The sequence below is a fragment of the Lissotriton helveticus genome, chromosome 7 (assembly GCF_964261635.1).
Source record: "Lissotriton helveticus chromosome 7, aLisHel1.1, whole genome shotgun sequence".
NCBI classification, from domain to species: Eukaryota; Metazoa; Chordata; class Amphibia; order Caudata; family Salamandridae; genus Lissotriton; species Lissotriton helveticus.
In genome coordinates this window covers 1,951,132,180-1,951,152,552 of record NC_136068.1, presented here as the reverse complement: position 1 = coordinate 1,951,152,552, position 20,373 = coordinate 1,951,132,180, and the positions used below count along the sequence as shown (strand labels likewise).

General features: G+C 50.6%; 1 long non-coding RNA gene across 2 annotated transcripts in view; it reads left to right on the top strand.

Annotated features, from left to right (window-relative positions):
* LOC144770971 (uncharacterized) overlaps window positions 1–20,373 on the top strand; it is an 88,855-nt gene that overhangs the window by 872 nt on the left and 67,610 nt on the right. The window lies entirely within an intron of this gene.

Genomic DNA, 20,373 nt, shown 5'->3' with positions numbered 1-20,373 from the left:
CAAAGATGGCCGCCTTCCGCTTCCGCTAGCACCCTTCCGGTTCCGGCCAGCGGAGACTAGACCGTCACCACATATCTCCCCCCTTTACCCAACATTAACCAACCAACAAGTCTTACTTTCAGTCCATCTCAAAGTCCTTGAACCTCTCCGGAATTCTCACCCTTCTTCCTGCTCTCGTCCTCTTCACTGCCTCGCCTTGTTCACTGCTTTGTCCTTCTGACGTCCGTTCCACGGTTCTTGCTTTCACTCTGACCTCTCCGGTTCCATTTTCCCTTCTGCCTTCCTCTTTCTCTTCCTTAGGTCCTCGGACCTCCTCGTTCTCGTTTCCCGTTCCATCTTCCACTTGCTGCATGCCTTCATCTACTTGCTCATCTATCTGTCCACCCCTTCCTTCCTCACTCGTCTCCACATTCTCCATCTTCTCGCCTCCATCTGTTCCCCAATTCAAGATCTTGCTACATTTGGCCATCCTGTCCTGCGACCACACCTTACCGTCGCTTAGCAGTGCAGATCGGGCATATGGTTCTAGTACTTGTAGGGGTGGGGTCAACTTGCTTTCCCTTTTTCTCTTGAGAGTGGGTATTTTCACTCTCGCCCAATCGCCTCTATCCAATGTCACTCCTTGGACCCCATGTTGTTTATTGAAATGTTCAGTGTATGTTTCCTGGGCTCTTTCCAAGTTTCTCTTGACTACCGCTGGAGACCATTTGCTCTGCACAACCATCTTCCTCCACACGGCATTGTCCTTTGTGAAGGGTTCTCTTCCCCTTAACACTTTGAATGGGCTGTAACCAGTGCTACCCGGAGTGATCCGGTAGGCCCATATCATTTTTGGTAACTCCTTCTCCCAGTCCAATCCATCATTGATGGCCGCCTGAATGGTGCCCATGATCACCCTGTTGAAACGTTCAACTTGCCCATTTCCTGAGGGATGATATATGGGCGTGTGTGACCGTCCTGCTCCACGCAGAAGCGGTCGCTCCCTCCACCTCCCCCTCTTGGTGGTATCGTATGCTTTACTGCTACTCTCATTTAAAACCTATCTGTGCAGCGCTAGTGACCGGTGTGCATATTTGTGCTACTGGGACTATTATTCAAATTCATTCTGTGCAGCGCTCGTGACCTGTGCGCTTTTTGTGCTACTGCAATTGTCATTAAAACTCATTCTGTGCAGCGCTCGTGACCTACTTGCCTCGCATTTCTTATCGCTAGCGCTTTCATTGTGGTGCGCTTGGAGATTAGATCGTGTGTAGCGCTTTGTAATATTTATTTAGGCAGCGCTCTACAAGTGCAGCCGTGATAGAATATTTGCCCCACAGCGCTTCCTCATAGATTGAGCTCTTGTTGTCGGAGCATTTGTTTATTTTTCAGCCATTTTGTTGTGATCCCTTGGCCCGTCCCAGACCCTCCCTGCACCTAGATCCCGCCTCCTAGCTGACCCTCCCACCCACAGAGGTAGAGCCTGCGCCTGCCCTCGTGAAGAGCTGTGACCGTCCTGCTCCACGCAGAAGCGGTCGCTCCCTTCACCTCCCCCTCTTGCGGGTATCGTATGCTTTACTGCTACTCTCATTTAAAACCTATCTGTGCAGCGCTCGTGACCGGTGTGCATATTTGTGCTACTGGGACTATTATTCAAATTCATTCTGTGCAGCGCTCGTGACCTGTGCGCTTTTTGTGCTACTGCAATTGTCATTGAAACTCATTCTGTGCAGCGCTCGTGACCTGTTTGTTGAATTGGGCAACTGCTATTGTTAATTGAAACCTACCTGTGCAGCGCTCGATAACGCTACTTGCCTCGCATTTCTTATCGCTAGCGCTTTCATTGTGGTGCGCTTGGAGATTAGATCGTGTGTAGCGCTTTGTAATATTTATTTAGGCAGCGCTCTACAAGTGCAGCCGTGATAGAATATTTGCCCCACAGCGCTTCCTCATAGATTGAGCTCTTGTTGTCGGAGCATTTGTTTATTTTTCAGTCATTTTGTTGTGATCCCTTGGCCCGTCCCAGACCCTCCCTGCACCTAGATCCCGCCTCCTAGCTGACCCTCCCACCCACAGAGGTAGAGCCTGCGCCTGCCCTCGTGAAGAGCTGTGACCGTCCTGCTCCACGCAGAAGCGGTCGCTCCCTTCACCTCCCCCTCTTGGTGGTATCGTATGCTTTACTGCTACTCTCATTTAAAACCTATCTGTGCAGCGCTCGTGACCGGTGTGCATATTTGTGCTACTGGGACTATTATTCAAATTCATTCTGTGCAGCGCTCGTGACCTGTGCGCTTTTTGTGCTACTGCAATTGTCATTGAAACTCATTCTGTGCAGCGCTCGTGACCTGTTTGCTGAATTGGGCAACTGCTATTGTTAATTGAAACCTACCTGTGCAGCGCTCGATAACGCTACTTGCCTCGCATTTCTTATCGCTAGCGCTTTCATTGTGGTGCGCTTGGAGATTAGATCGTGTGTAGCGCTTTGTAATATTTATTTAGGCAGCGCTCTACAAGTGCAGCCGTGATAGAATATTTGCCCCACAGCGCTTCCTCATAGATTGAGCTCTTGTTGTCGGAGCATTTGCTTATTTTTCAGCCATTTTGTTGTGATCCCTTGGCCCGTCCCAGACCCTCCCTGCACCTAGATCCCGCCTCCCAGCTGACCCTCCCACGCTACGCCCCCCTCCACTCTCCATTTAAAGCAAATGAACCAACGTGCAGCGTCCACGCGCTGCGGCCGCGCCGAAGGTGCGCCAAAGGTAAGCCCGTCTACGCCCGTCTGCGCCTGGCCCGCGCCCAGCGCCAGTCCCCCTGGTCCCCGCTGCACCCAGCCCACGAAAATCAAATATAATGCCGCAACTCTCCTCGCCCTCAACCCCGGACGCTCACCACAATGCTGCGAAGCTACTCCAGGACGCACTCACGGCCCTTTCGCCTGCCTCTCCTGCAAATTCAACTGCTTCAGAACCCTCACCAAATCCACATCCTCCAAACACAACTCCGACTCAAACCACCTAAACTGCATCCTGCTCAACACCCGCTCGGTCCACAGACACGCAACAGAACTCTGGGACCTAATCGACAGTGCGTCACCTGACATCGCCTTCCTCACTGAAACATGGATGAACACATCATCCGCTCCCGACATCGCCATAGCCATACCGGACGCTTACAAGATTATCCGAAAAGACCGCACCAATCAAACAGAAGGAGGCCTCGCCATCGTCCACAGAAACACCATCAAAATCACAACCAGCTCCGACAACAATCTTGCAACCGCCGAACATCTCCACTTCCAGATCCACACCGACCCCAGGACCACACTAAGAGGCACCCTCATTTACAGGCCCCCAGGCACCCGCACTCAATTCAGCGATGACATCACGGACTTCGTCAGCCCACACGCCCTCGCCTCCGAGAACTACATTCTTCTAGGAGACCTCAACTACCACCTTGAAAACAAACACGACAGCAACACCACCACCCTTCTGGACAACTTGGCCAATCTCGGACTCAAACAACTTGTTGACACCCCCACTCACTCAGCCGGACACACGCTCGACCCTATCTTCACCTCCAGCAAGCACATCTCCTTCGATCGCACTACAGCTCTCCATTGGACGGATCACAGCTGCGTTTACTTCAGCTACAAAACCACCCTGACTCACAACCACCCACAACCTATTCCTCGAAGAAACTGGAACAAAATCACCACCGACCAACTCCTCACATCACACAAACAAAACCCTACCACCCTCTCAATGGACCCAGACCAAGCGGCCGCCAACCTCAGGCTATGGATTACCCACAGTGCAGACGAATTAGCACCCCTGAAAAAGCACCAGATGAAATCAACCAGCAAAAAGGCTCCCTGGTTCAATGATGAACTCAAAAAATCCAAAAAGCTATGCCGCACCATGGAGAAGAATTGGAGAAAAAACCCAACCTCGGTTAACATGGCCTCCCTCAAGACAGCCACCCGCAAACATCACCAAATGATTCGATCCGCCAAGAAATCCGCATTCAAGGATCGTCCCGACAACAACACTCACAACAGCAAGGAACTCTTCAATATCGTCAAAGAATTCACCAACCCCACCGCAGCATCCAACGACATCACTCCCTCCCAAGACCTCTGCGATGCACTATCCTCCTTCTTCTACATCAAAATTGCCGACATCCACAACAGCTTCGAGAATTCTCCCAACGATCAACCCACCCCACCCCCTTCAGATCCTACTCCTCCATCTAACAACCTCAACGTCTGGAATCCAATCTCCACTGAAGACACCATTCGCCTCATGAACTCAATCCACTCTGGCTCGCCTTCTGACCCCTGTCCCCACCACATCTTCAACAAAGCTGACTCCATCATCGCACCCCAACTCCGCAATGTCATCAACTGCTCGTTCAACTCTGCCACTTTTCCAGAAAGCTGGAAACACGCCGAACTCAGCGCCCTCCTGAAGAAACCCACAGCAGACCCCTCAGAACTGAAAAACTACCGACCCATATCCCTCCTCCCTTTCCCTGCCAAAGTCATCGAGAAAGCCGTCAACAGCCAGCTCCCCACCTTCCTTGAATCTAACAACTCCCTTGATCCATCTCAATCTGGATTTCGAGCCAAACACAGCACCGAAACCGCCCTCATTGCAGCGACCGACGACATCCGAACACTACTGGACAACGGAGAAACAGTGGCCCTCATTCTACTCGAACTCTCCGCCGCTTTCGACATAGTCTGCCACAGCACCCTCATACAACGCCTCAGCAACATCGGCATACATGGAAAAGCCTTGGACTGGATCATCTCATTCCTCGCCGGGAGAACTCAGAGTCCGACTTCCCCCATTCTACTCATGAAGTCATCTGTGGCGTACCTCAAGGATCCTCACTCAGTCCTACCCTCTTCAACGTCTACATGAGTCCTCTCGCCTCCATCGCGCGTCAACACAACCTCAACATCATCTCTTACGCCGACGACACCAGCTAATCCTCTCCCTCACCAAAGACCCCAACACCGCCAAAACCAATCTTCACGAAGGCATGAAAGAAGTTGCCGAATGGATGAAACAAAGCCGTCTAAAACTCAACTCAGACAAAACGGAGGTGCTCATCCTAGGATCTTCCCCCTCAGCCTGGGACGACTCTTGGTGGCCTTCCGCTCTGGGCACAGCACCCACACCCACAGACCATGCACGTAACCTCGGCTTCATCCTAGATTCCTCTCTCTCGATGTCCAGACAAGTCAACGCCGTCTCGTCCTCCTGCTTCAACGTACTTCGCATTCTCAAAAAGATCTTCCGCTGGATCCCCCGCGAGACAAGAAAAACTGTCACCCACGCACTGGTCACGAGTCGGCTGGACTATGGGAACTCACTATACGCCGGAATCACAACAAAATTACAGAAAAAACTCCAGCGCATCTAAAACGCGTCAGCAAGACTCATATTAGACATCCCGCGCCAAGATCACATCACAGGACATCTAAAAGACCTCCACTGGCTTCCCGTCAACAAAAGAATTACTTTCCGCCTTCTCACCCATGCTCACAAGGCCCTCTACAATCTAGGACCCGAATGCCTCAACACTCGACTGTCCTTCTACAAACCCACCCGCCAATTATTATTATTATTATTCTGAGTTTTGTATAGCGCCTGGTTACCAAATAGGCATCCCAGCGCTCGCCAGATAATAACACTACCAAAGAATAATGCAGGGTTTAAGCAGAAAACATAAACGTCTTTAAAAGTTTGCGGACCCGGAGAAGACTAGCTTCCGAACGAAGTTGTAGGGGCAGTGAATTCCACAAAGTGGCCACATTTATCGAAAACCATCTGCCACCAGTTCTAGCCCTCTTCACCCTCCCGACCTGAAGAAGATGTTGATGGTCGGAGCGAAGAGAGCGAGGAGCCTTGTAAGGCTGGACCATCTCCCCCAGAATAGGTGGGCCTACCCCATGCAGAACTTTATGGGCTATACAGAGTGATTTGAATTTCACCCTGTCCCTAACAGGGAGCCAATGCAGAGCCCTCAGCGCCGGGCGAGCAGACTGACGCCTGGGGAGACCCGTCAAGAGCCTGGCGGCAGCATTCTGCACTTGCTGCAGTTTGTTCAGGGTAGATTCAGGTGCACCCAGGAATAACGCGTTGCTGAAATCCAGCCGCGAGATGATCAATCCCTGGATGAGAAGCCTCCTAGTGGATGCTGGGAGCAAAGGTAATATCTTCCGGGCTGAGCGGAGCAGGCCAAAACACACGCCAGCAGTCTTTTTAGCATGCGTTTTAAACGAAAGGCCCCGCTCCAGCCACACCCCCAAGCTCTTGATCTCCTGCTTGGGGGTGGGTACCGGTCCCAGACAGTCAGGCCAGCTGCTGGGGGACAAAGATGGAGAGGAGTTCCCCAGCAACATGAGTTCCGTCTTGGAGCCGTTCAACTTTAGCGCTGAGCTGCACATCCACGTGTAGATCTTCTCCAGACACGAGTGCAGCCGGTCGGGATGATGCGCCGACTGGGAAAGGCCAACCACCAGCTGAGTATCATCAGCGTAGCTGATGATTTTAATACCCAGCGGCAGTACCACACTCTCCAGGGGGGCCATGTAAATGTTGAATAAGGTAGGGCTCAATGAAGAGCCCTGTGGCACCCCACACTGGAGAGGGATTGTAGATGATTTTTCATGGCCTTCCCACACCTCAAATGTCCGACCTTCCAAGAAGGAAGCAAACCATTTGAGAGCCACACCGGTGACCCCCACCCCCGACAGCCGTTGGAGAAGCACCTGATGGTCCACGGTGTCAAAAGCAGCACTGAGGTCCAGGAGGATCACTGCCACTGATCCCCCCGAATCCAAAATGCTCCTTGCATTCTCCACGACCGCCAACAGGGCGGTGTCAGTCCCCTGACCGGGACGAAAACCCGTTTGGGAATCGCCCAGGAGGGAGTTAGCTTCCAGGAAGTCCGACAGGCGACTGTTTACCAACTTCTCAGCCACCTTACTAATACCCGGCAGCAAGGAGATCGGCCTAAAGTTGGCGAGGTCGGCGGGATCCAGGTTAGGCTTTTTCAAAAGAGCCTTAACCACCGCCCCTTTCCAACTGGGGGGGACTATCCCTTGAGTGAGGGACAAGTTTATAAGGTCCGTCACTGGGCCGCCGATGGTAGAAGCCACCTGTTTAAGATATTTAATAGGTGCTGGGTCTTTCGGGGAACCACTCTTCATGGTCCTCAAAACCGAGAGAGCTTCCTCCGTAGTGACCGGACCGAGAGAGGCCAGCTCCACTGATCGCATCCTAAGTTGGGAACTGAAGTTATCATCCAAGGAAGAAGCCTCCCCCTGGCGGGGAAGGGAAGCCAGTATGTTGTCGATTTTGGATTTAAAAAAGGAGGCCAATTCTATGCATTTTTTGCGTGGGTCCTCGTGGATGACCTGAGGTTCGGGGATATTCAGTAGTTCCTTTATGACCCTGAACGACTCTTTGGAAGAGTTGGCCGCAGAGCCTATTCTCTCTTCAAAGAATCCCGATTTTGCCACCCGAATAGCAGATTTATAACTGCTCAGAGCCGCACGATATTGTTTCCGGCTCGTTTCACTCCAGTCTCTTCTCCAGGACCGCTCTAGCCTCTTGCATCCCTTCCTCAGGGTCCTCAATTCAGACGAATACCAAGGCGCCGAACCCACTCTCTTCCCCCTCGTAAGTTGTTTCTTTTTTGGAAGGAGGGTGTCCAACGAGTCCGAGAGCCAGATGTAAAAATTGGCATCAGCACTGATCGGGTTGACTCCCCGAGGGGGTAGCGTAGCCTCCAGGTGTGCCGCCCAGGAATCAACTATGAGCCTCGACCAGGCTCTTTCCAAGATTTGAACCCTTGGGGCCACCGCTACTGGACTATCAAATTGCCACTTTGCGGACACCAAAAAATGGTCTGTCCAAGGCAGGGCAAAAGCCGGAGATGAATTGAGATAGTCCAGATTTGAAAGTATGGGATCTAGCAAGTGGCCCTTCTCATGGGTCGCGCCCGAGTTGGCCAAATTGATTCCAAAAGATTTGAGGTCCTCGAGAAGATCTACACCCACGACATTGGTGGGGTCATCAAGATGGATATTGAGGTCCCCGAGAAGGACAAAATTGGCAGATGAGGAAGCAAGAAGTGCGGTAGTTTCTAGGAGAGAGTTAGGGAAATTTCCCAAGGGTCCAGGAGGGCGATAAATCAGCAAGCCTGCCAAGGACACTGTAGGTGAAAGACGAAGGGAAAACTGACAGCTCTCACAATCAGTCACCCCTCCGATCTGAATCTTACAAGCCAGCGTGTCTCTGAAAAGGATAGCAATGCCTCCTCCCCTCCCTATAGGTCTATCAAGGTGGGATATAAGAAAACCTGGAGGGAGTGCTCTGACCATATCAGGGCCGAAGCTGGATGAGAGCCAAGTCTCGGTAAGAAACAACACATCGAGCTCGTGATCCAAGATGAGTGAATTAATTTCAATGGCATGACTCGGCAAGGACCGGCAGTTTAATAGAGCCATGGAAAGGGCGGATTTCCCCGCCACTAAATTCTGGCCGGACAGACAGGCTCTACACGGTAGGAAAGGAAAGGTTCCCTCCTGTGCAAAACAACAACTGGTAGGGTGGGGCGAACGATAGGAGATAAGAACATCCCTCCCATATCGTAACCTGTTGGTAGGAGGCGCCAGAGGAACGGGCATGATGACAGGCCCTAGGCCCGTCTGGGCCCGGACGGGCACAGACGGGCTGAACTCTGGCGTAACTCCGGCGTCAATTCGGCGTCCCCGCTGCGCGTGACCGCTGCGCGTTGACAGGGCTACCTATATACTGAACCAGCAAGGTAGAGAAAGGACTGATGCACGCTGCTCCCACTCACCAAAGATGGCCGCCTCGAGACAGGGCGAAGGACCCGCAAAGAGTGGTGAGTTGTACCAATTAGGGTGCAAGTAGAGATGACAGAGATGAGGGTATGTGGGCCAGGCAATTTTAAAATCAAGGAATAAGTGCCCAAAATTAAAATAAACTCAAATACAAAAACGGGAGAGTAAAAACGAACAGACTGCTACTGCACACACACTACTCGTAAATAGCGCCACACGCTGGTCAAGGACCGCGCTGACCGAGGTTGCCTACCTATATACTCAACCAACAAGGTAGAGAAAGGACTGATGCACGCTGCTCCCACTCACCAAAGATGGCCGCCTCGAGACAGGGCGAAGGACCCGCAAAGAGCGGTGAGTTGTACCAATTAGGGTGCAAGTAGAGATGACAGAGATGAGGGTATGTGGGCCAGGCAATTTTAAAATCAAGGAATAAGTGCCCAAAATTAAAATAAACTCAAATACAAAAACGGGAGAGTAAAAACGAACAGACTGCTACTGCACACACACTACTCGTAAATAGCGCCACACGCTGGTCAAGGACCGCGCTGACCGAGGTTGCCTACCTATATACTCAACCAACAAGGTAGAGAAAGGACTGATGCACGCTGCTCCCACTCACCAAAGATGGCCGCCTCGAGACAGGGCGAAGGACCCGCAAAGAGCGGTGAGTTGTACCAATTAGGGTGCAAGTAGAGATGACAGAGATGAGGGTATGTGGGCCAGGCAATTTTAAAATCAAGGAATAAGTGCCCAAAATTAAAATAAACTCAAATACAAAAACGGGAGAGTAAAAACGAACAGACTGCTACTGCACACACACTACTCGTAAATAGCGCCACACGCTGGTCAAGGACCGCGCTGACCGAGGTTGCCTACCTATATACTCAACCAACAAGGTAGAGAAAGGACTGATGCACGCTGCTCCCACTCACCAAAGATGGCCGCCTCGAGACAGGGCGAAGGACCCGCAAAGAGCGGTGAGTTGTACCAATTAGGGTGCAAGTAGAGATGACAGAGATGAGGGTATGTGGGCCAGGCAATTTTAAAATCAAGGAATAAGTGCCCAAAATTAAAATAAACTCAAATACAAAAACGGGAGAGTAAAAACGAACAGACTGCTACTGCACACACACTACTCGTAAATAGCGCCACACGCTGGTCAAGGACCGCGCTGACCGAGGTTGCCTACCTATATACTCAACCAACAAGGTAGAGAAAGGACTGATGCACGCTGCTCCCACTCACCAAAGATGGCCGCCTCGAGACAGGGCGAAGGACCCGCAAAGAGCGGTGAGTTGTACCAATTAGGGTGCAAGTAGAGATGACAGAGATGAGGGTATGTGGGCCAGGCAATTTTAAAATCAAGGAATAAGTGCCCAAAATTAAAATAAACTCAAATACAAAAACGGGAGAGTAAAAACGAACAGACTGCTACTGCACACACACTACTCGTAAATAGCGCCACACGCTGGTCAAGGACCGCGCTGACCGAGGTTGCCTACCTATATACTCAACCAACAAGGTAGAGAAAGGACTGATGCACGCTGCTCCCACTCACCAAAGATGGCCGCCTCGAGGCAGGGCGAAGGACCCGCAAAGAGCGGTGAGTTGTACCAATTAGGGTTCAAGTAGAGATGACAGAGATGAGGGTATGTGGGCCAGGCAATTTTAAAATCAAGGAATAAGTGCCCAAAATTAAAATAAACTCAAATACAAAAACGGGAGAGTAAAAACGAACAGACTGCTACTGCACACACCCTACTCGTAAATAGCGCCACACGCTGGTCAAGGTAAGATCGTCGAATCAAGCACTCGCCGCAGTCCCGCGCATCCGGAAATCTACCGTGGGTGGCAGATCCTTCTCCTTCCTGGCTGCCAAGACCTGGAACTCACTCCCCACCCACCTCCGCCTTACTCAGAACCACATCTCCTTCAGAAAAGAACTGAAAACCTGGCTATTCGACAAATAATATACCCTTCCTCTAGCGCCTTGAGACCCTCTGGGTGAGTAGTGCGCTATACAAATGCCCGAACTTGAACTTGTTTGACCTCAATGCCATTCCTTGACACAAACGCTTCCCATTTTGCAGACGTAAATTGAGGACCATTGTCACAAATGATCACCTTTGGGATTCCTTCCTTGAGGAACGCATTTCTTAGGAAGGATATGACAGCTTCCGTGTCCATAGCTTCCTGCACATCAATCTCCGGCCATTTGGAATACTTGTCTATCAACACTACCACATATTTTTGTAGTCCTTCCTTGTCTAGAATGGGTCCCATGATGTCTATGGACACCATCTCCCAGGGTCCTTCTGGTATAGGGAATCGCCCGAATGGAGGTCTCATTACACTCTGGGATTTGTCTGCCCTTGCGCACGATTCACATTGCCTTACATATTTCTCCACCTGGGAGTCGATGGCTGGCCACCAGTACATCTATCTAGCCAGGGCTTTGGTCTTCGTGATTCCCTGATGTCCTTCATGCAGCAATGCCATTAAATGGTCTATCACCCCTTGGGGGGGCACCACCTTGTCGCCCCTTAACAGGAACACGGGATTCTCTCCCAGCGATATCTCATCCCGCACTTCCCAGTACCTCCGTAATGTTTCTTTAAGATGTCTCTTCTCGGGCCACCCATGGACGACATACCCTTTAATTGCTTCCAGATCATCGTCCAATTTGTACGCCTCTTCCCATTCTTGGGCACTTAATACTCCTTCCATGTCCTGAACGGTGGCCACCACATAACCATCCCAATTCGGGGTCTCTTGCATGTCGGTTCTTTCCTTTGCAGCCGCCCGGCTCAGGAAGTCGGCCACCTTATTTTGTGGCCCTGGTATGTGCTCCACATCATACACAAAGTCCAAAAGTCTCAATGTCATTTTGGCTATTCTGGGAGTGGTGTGGGCGTGGCCACATGATGTCAATACTTTTACCAAGGGCTTGTGGTCAGTTCTCACTAGGAATTTTGCTCCCCACAAATATTGCCTGAATCTCTCCATGCCCCACACCACCGCCAGCATCTCTTTCTCAATGACGCTGAACTTTTCTTCATTCGGCGCCAAGGACCTCAAAGCAAAACTGATGGTGGACATCTCTCCCTTCTCCGACTTCTGCACAGCACTGCCCCAAGACCTTTTTCACTGGCATCAGTGGTGAGGACAGAATAAGAATCAGGATCAAACCCTGTCAACGGTATCGTAGTACTGAGTTCTTGCTTCAGCTTGGTGAATTCTTCCTGTTCTGCCTCCTGCCATTGGAAACCATTTCTTCTCCTTCAGTAGTTGGCGCATGCAATGAGTTTTTGTGGCGAAGTTGGGAATAAATTTGCTATAGTACTCCGCCATCCCCAGGAATGATCTGACATCCTCCTTCTTCTCTGGGGCTGGCGCGTCCACAATTGCTTGCATGTTGGCCCTCTTTGGCTCTATGCCTCTCTCACTCACCTCATGACCGAGGTACGTTACTGATGGCACCCCCAGCTTGCACTTGGACCATTCTGCTGTCAATCCGTTTGCCTGCAGGGTGCGCAGAACCTGATGCAATTTCTCATTGTGATCCTGTTTGGACATTCCCATGACCAGGATGTCATCTTGGAAAAACTGGACACCACCCATTTTCCTGAAGAGTCTATGCATTAGATTTTGGAACACGGCAGCTGCAGACGCCAACCCAAATGGCATCCTAACAAATTTGTAGCAACCAAAAGGTGTGATGAAAGACGTGAGGTGGCTGCATGATGGATGGAGTCTCACCTGGTGGTAAGCTGAGGATAAGTCCAACGTGGAGAACCACCTAATGCCTTTCGTTTTTGCCAACATCTCATTGATGCGGGGAAGAGGGAATTTGTCAACCAATATGTTTTTGTTCAATTCCCTCAGATCGATGCATAGCCTCACCTTCCCATTCGGTTTTTGGGCCACCACCAAGGGCGAGAGCCACTCCGAGCTCTCTATGGCTTATATGACACCGCTTTTTTCCAGCCTGTCCAGTTCCGCCTGGACTGCCTCCCGACATCTGAGCGGAATGTTCCTTACTTTGTGCACAACTGGCGTGGCTCCTTCTTTCAACTTGATGAGGTGTTGGTATTTGACCAGTTCCCCTATTTGTCCTCCGAACACCTTGGGGTACTCCCTGCGCCATGCTTTGGTATCACATCTCTGTTCCATGTCCATCAACAGAATCTTCTCCACTCCACCAGGGTTAAGTTGTATCCCTAACTCTCCCTGGTCCTTCCAACTGAGCACCGACGGTCCTTTCTCCGCCACGTGCAGCGTACACATGGCTTGACGACCCCTGAACTCAAACAGCAAAGGGCAGTACCCTAACATTGGTATCCTTTGCCCCGTATACGTGACTGGTCGTAAATCCATTGGACGTAGTTCTTCCTTCACCTTCGCCACGAATTCTCTGTCCCACACCTGTCTTTGTATTATGGTGATGGGTGCTCCGCTGTCCGCAATCATTTCTATGGGCACTCCTCCTATCTGCATGTCCAATTTAGGTTTGTCCGATTCCGTGCCTTCTATGTCTAGTATTTGAGCATCTATGTATAGAAACTCCTGCTGGTCGTCCTCGTCCGTTCGGCTTGCCTCTTCTTCCTGTTGTTCCTGGTCCACGTACCTGACTGTGGTTCCTCTTGGCTTGCGACGACATACCTTCTCATAGTGACCGAAGGTATTGCAGTATGCGCATTTTGCTCTGAATGCAGGGCATGCCTTGTCGTTCCCCAAATGCGCTGTGCTCCCACACCGGTAACAGCTTGGCCTGCCGCCTCTTCCTGCTTTCTAGGCTGTTCCACCGGACTGTTGTGGACCTTTCTTGTTGTCTTGACTCCTTATCGTGTCTTTTTGCTTGGTCTTCTATCCTCTATGGTTCGTCATGATTCTGCAAACCGTCTGAGCGCCCACCTCGTCTTTTCTAGCTGCTTGCGCACACCTTTTTGACATCTCAGCTTTCTTCACCATGGCCCAACCTCCTTCAAGGGTGCGTCACCATTCACCCACAGCTTCTCTTGGACGTGCGTGCTCGTCGTGTGCATGATGATTTGATCGCGGATGAGCTCATCGTGGAGAGGTCCAAATTTGCATGTGAGGGCTAGTTTTTGGAGCGCTGACACATACTCATCTACTGTCTCACCTCCTCCCTGCTTCCTGTGGAAAAAGCTGTGCCTGTCGATTGCCACGCACACCACGGGTCTGTAGTGTGCGTCCAGGTCTGAAACAGCGTGTTTGAAAACATCATCATCGGTATCGTCTCTCTCTCCTTTTACGGTGGTGTCCAACACTCTTATGCCTTCCGGCCCCAAGTTATGCAACAGTATTTTCAACCTCCGCTTACTTGAATAAGCCGCTCCGCTTTCCTCTTCTAGTGCCTCCAAATAGTTCTGGAAGTATCTCTTCCAGTCTTCCCAGGGCATCGCCGGCTCCCCTCTGGAAGAAAGAAACGGTACCATTTGCGTGAGAGTCGTGGATTGCGTCGCCATTTTCCTGACCAAGTTGGGGTTAGCTGGAACTGGGTTGTCGCGATTGGGAGGGCTGCCTGGAGCTTGGCGTTGGTCTGCGTCAACTCCACTGCCTCCGCTAGTCGTCGCACTCCCCGACTCTGCGGCTGTGGCTCGATGGGCACGTGGCCCTGCCCCACCTTCACTCTCCGACCGTCCCCTGTGGACTAGTTGCTCCGCCAGCTTTGCATGGAGCTCAATGCCACGAGGTAGCGTGCCCCTCCTCACTGACTGCAAGGGGCCTTATCACTGCGTCCCCCTTCTCACCTCCTCCTGGGGAAGACCGAGTGTTACTCTGGGAATTATCACGCAAGCCGCGTGCTCTTCTAGGCTCATCCGGCCTTGATATTGTGAATGGTCCCAGACCCACTTTGGAGGGAGCACGTGTGTCAAGCAGTAGACCCTTCGCCGGTCTCTTATGTCTGGACACTCTGTTTTTGACCAGGCTTGGCTGCTCCAGTAGCCTCTTGGGCTGCAGACACCTCTGGGGAGGAAGCGGGTTGCACCGGCTGTTCACGCCGCCCCCTGCCGCGCTCCGGGTCGGTATGGACATGCTTCTCAAGGGCGGAACGTCCTTAGCGTGTTTTCTCGGCACCACGGCGGGCTCAGTGAGATTCAAGAGCCGTCGTGGAGAGCACCACTCGTCGCCACTGTGGAGGTCTGAATAATGAAGGCCACTCGAGGTTTTGAGGGTAAGTTATTCTTTATTCGACCCGGAGCGCCGGGAAACACCGCTGCTATGTGTTGCGGTCGGCTCCAGCAAAGATGGCCGCCTTCCGCTTCCGCTAGCGCCCTTCCGGTTCCGGCCAGCGGAGACTAGACCGTCACCACATAGTCCTTTAGGCCAGCTGGCCACTTAGATATTCTCCCCGACCGGGTACAGGTACCCTCCCAACCTCCATGACATTTAGCATTTACTTCCCCGGATACCCAGGAGGTACTGGGTTTTGGATCAGATACATAGTCAGTGATGGCTTGTCTCTCTGCAACGCTGCCCTCGCCATGCCTCTCTACAATATCAGATCTGGCATTACTTTCATCATCTCTAAACATTTCCTCCATGTCACAGTTAACTGGCTCACAACGTGATAGTGAATTACTTTGTGAAACATCAATTTGTTTATCAATTTCACCTGAATAAGTATTCAACCATGAGAATTCCCTGCCACCTAGATCTTCGTTTTTGAGACCCTCAAACCATAATTCTGCCTGGCTTTTGCTCAAACATATGGCGTCACTCTTGTTGCGCCAACCCAGAAATCTCAAACAAATGGCACTTTCTGTCACCTCAACCACCTCCTCGGGTTCATAGTACTTGGATTCTCCCTTACGTTGCCCATCATGTCTTTTTACAAGTGCCCAATTACCCTTGTTAAACTCCTTGTTAACACCTTTATGTACCATGTCGTGATAGCGTTTGGCTTTGACCTGGTTCTCAACAATCTTCTGCTTAACTGCCATCTGTTCATCTCTTATGACCACTGGTTCGGGCAATCTTGACTCAAACCCTTCAATTTTAGGCACAATGTCATTATCACATCTCCTTCCCCTCATTAGAACAAGCATTTACAATGCAACGGTTTCGCCTTTGCAAAAGTTGGAGCTATTGGCATTGTAAATGACAACATTTTTATTTATGTGTTGGTTTTGAAAACAGATAAATAAATGGCATTGTCATTTACAATACCAATAGCGCATGCATTTGAGGCACGGTCCAGGCACAAATAAACCTACGCTCACATAAGCACCACGCTCTCACAGGCCCACGCATGCTACCTCATGTCAGTGATACACCCCATGGTCGGCTAGGGCACATGTACATTAGGGCCTCGAAGGGCCAGCCTGGTTCTATGTGTACGGAACCAGGCACCATGGTATTGCGTCCACACCCCCCATTCACACACTGCTTTTCAAGAGCCGGTCACAAAGATAACCAGCACGTTCAGGTCCCAAGCACGAATGCCTTGCCCCTGCACAAGTGGACCCACACTCATATTACCATTCGCCTGCCCACTAAATTCTTTCATACTGCCCACTAAACAGCTTGCTCCCCACGGGTCAGGGCACAAACCGTGGCCACGAGGCTCGGAGATATACACACACCCATCCCCCCCAACAGGGCCCGGACGAACATCCTGTCGTCACGGGACCCAGCCACAGGGTGCAGTGTCTTACATCAGCCTTAAAAACATTTCAACCTTTTCCACAGCTGCCTGGCCGACCCAAACTTCCACCACCGAGAACTGAATGCCTAGTATCCGGGGCGAGCTCTGGTTACCCCCGCAAGCGGGATCGCATAATGCCTTAAAATAGCAGGGAGCACTCACTGTAAACCCCACTAACAACACTTTAAGAGCGATTGCGGCAATTAGCGTCCTGTGTGCATATTTTACAGCCCCGAAATGTGCACCTCGGTCATAAATCACCCAGGAACAGAGAAACCCAGCAACACAGCCGGTGCTCACATCCACAGATACTGAAATTCACCAAAGCCCTCTGTTAAACACAAGTGAAAGGGTATATCAACGCTGGTCACTTTCAGTGCACACCCACACCCGCCAAAAGAAGAGAAGGCGAGAACCTCAATTCACCTCCATTTGCCGCAACATTGGTTACGGCTGTGTCGAAACACTGCAGCGCTGTATTCACTGGTCCCACATCCAATCCAAGAATGTACCGTGACAGACACTGAGAAAATGCTGCTCGTGTCCGCTACTAAATTGCAATTCTAACATTAATTTCCCTCCATCTGTATAGTTCACAAACACCAACTAGTTAACTAACCAAGTACGGACAGCGCTTGCGAGGCAGCCATTCCCATCCAGCCATCTGTTACTCAGAAGAAGGCCCAGTGCAATGAAGGGAAACTGACTTTGTTTAGCTTCTGGTTGGATTTTAGCAATATTGATCCTGGATAAGATAATCAGCGGAAAGCCTCAGCTATTACAATCTGTTCCCCGCAAATTAGCCGAGGGGGAGCCATGCGTGGCCATTGGCTTCCTAATATTTTGCAGGCCAGCCTTATTACAGTTCTATATGCATATTTTACTCAGTTGGCCTGCGCCTGGCTGATACATTGTGGGTTTAAGTTGTCCCGCAGTGAACATTCCCAATTCACTCTGAAGCTCCACTCTGCACTCTGCACACCAGCAGACCCCCGAGGCCCGGCTCGTGTCTGCACGTACATGCCGGTGCAGGGAACTCCCCGGACAGGGCTCCACCTCTCAGGCCTCCAGAGCAGCAGCCGGGAGCCCGGCCGGAGACGAGGAAGGCGGGGAGGACATGACGAGTGAAGGTAGGAGACAGGGGGAGAGAGGTTGGGGCAGGAAGGCAGGGGAAGAGAGGAGGGGAAAAAAAAATACAAAAAAACCAATCGACTCACCTGCACCTTGCGACGGCGGCACTTCTCCGGTCTCCCTCTTCGGCATGGGAGACCGGCAACGTCGAAAATCTCTCTGGCACTTCTCCGGTCTCCCTCTTCGGCATGGGAGACCGGCAACGTCGACGGCGGCGGTTCCCTCCAGGCCACGGGAGCCCCGCGGGCGCCGCCATACTGCTTGCCGTCTTCCTTCTTCCCCCGGGCTGCGGGGGGCGGGCACTTCCGGCCGGCCGCGCTAGGATTGGCCGGCCGGCCAGTCACGGGGCGGGAAACGGGGGAGAAGAGACGCAGTAGTGCCGGCAATGCCGGACCAGACTCGGGGGCGTTCCCGGCGTCGCGTGACGTCGGCAAAAGGAAAAGAATCTCGGGAACGCCCCCGTGTCTGGTCCGGCATTGACGGACAGGCCCCTCGTCCAATGGCAAGGCTCCGTTTACGGAGCCAGCCAATCAATGACGAGGGCCGAACCAAAGCCACACTACAGTTCTCATAAGATTTCTCCTGCGCAAAAGCTGCTTGCGCAGCTTTTTGCAGTCGAAACCTAAAAATGGGCAAAAGCCTGTTACACTGTTTGGGGTGGAATTGTATGCAAATACTCTTTCCTGAATAAATTTCTTTACTTCAATATTTGAAGCTCTAGCTAATTGAATGCCGTCCTTGATAAATCGGTTCACTCTTTCAATTTGCCCATTCGATTTAGGAGAGTATAAGGGAGTTTTCTCCTGCCTGATGCCATGTGAATCAAGGAATTCTGTCATTTTGTTGGAAGTAAGTTGCTTCCTGATATCTGACACCAGTATGCGTGGGCTTCCTTCACTGGAGAAACAAGTGTCCAAAAAGTCAATGACAGAGTCTGAGTCAATAGTCGGAACGAACTTATGGTATATCCATTTGCTGTAGTAGTCACTCATAACAATGAGAAATCTGGAATCCTGGTCCAACACCTGAAATGGTCCTGCCATGTCAATGGCGACTTTGAACCATGCTGAGTTCGGGATGGATACCAACTGCATCTCCTGAACTCTTGGCGTCCAGTGCTTGTCAGATCTAATACACACAATACATTTCTCCACATATAAATTTACATCAATGTCCATCTGAGGCCACCAGTATTGTTCCTTTAGCCTCTTTTTGGTCATAGTGGCACCCAAATGAGTACTGTGGGCAGTAGATATCAATTTGTTCCTAAGTTTAAATGGGGGAACTAATAAATCGCCCCTCATTAAAAACCCATCAACACAACTTAGTTCTTCTGACACTTGGAAGAAGGTTTTGAATTCATGTGAAAAATTACGAACTTGGGGCCATTTGTGGGACATGAATTCTCTAACCTTCAATAAAACAAAATCAGTATTCATGGCTTCCAACCATTCTTTTTCTGACGTAGCATTTCCTGATACACTAATGTTGGATATGGATGAGACTACACACTCAGTGTCATCTTCGTTCTGCGCCTCGACACTTTCAGTGGGTAGTCTTGAAAGAAAATCTGCTTGAATATTGTCCCTGCCAGCTATGTGTTTGATAGTGAAATTATATTCTTGCAGTTTTGCCAACAACCTCACCAGCCTGGCTCAGGCCTTACCGTTACCTCTGCCATACCCATCAAACATATACGTGAGCGGCTTATGGTCGGTAACTAATTCGAAATCCTTCCCCCATAAATACATTTTCAGTTTGTCCACCGCCCAAACACATGCGAGTGCTTCTCGCTCGATGGTACTGTAATTCTTCTCTGCCTCTGTCAATCTGCGTGAAATGAACGCTACTGAATGAACCTGTTTACTGACTTTCTGAGGGAAAACTGCGCCTATACCCACAGAGCTAGCATCTACAGTAATAATGTTGGTACCTTTTGTATCAAATGGTTTTAGAGTGGGGGCATTTAAAATAGACCTTTTGATTTCTGCAAATGATTCCTCATGTTGTGTTTCCCATTTAAAATGCTCACCTTTGCGCAAAAGGGCTCTCAGGGGCTCAACCACTTCAGCGTGGTTTTCTATAAATCTCGAATAGTATTCGCTGAGCCCCAAAAAAGATCTCAGCGAATCTTTGTCTTCTGGTTTGGGGGCTTCTAAAATTGCCCTGACTAAATTCATTTTGGGTTTGATACCATCCTTGCTAATTACATGGCCCAGATATTCTACCTCAGTCTTAAGGAATTCACATTTATTCTTTGAAACCGTCATACCCCTTTCCTTCAACTTACCAAGTACCTTCTCCAGAATGACATTATGTTCACTTACAGATTCAGCGTGGATGAGAATGTCATCCTGAAACTTCTGTACACCTTTCATCTGCCCAAACATGTTCTCCATTAGCTTTTGGAAGACACTTGCAGAGGACGCCAATCCAAAAGGCAATCGTACATATCTGTAAGCTCCCAAGGGTGTGATAAATGTGGTCAACTCCTTGGATTCCTCATCAAGCTTAACTTGATGGTACGCTGACCTGAGGTCGATAAGGGAAAAAAATTTAGAACCTGCAGTAGCAGCTAAGATCTCTTGAATTCTGGGAAGGGGAAAACAATCTATAAGAATATTCTTATTGAGTGACCTGAGGTCTGCACACAGGCGGAACTCACCATTCCTCTTTTTTTATCAAAACGGTCCCCGAAATCCAT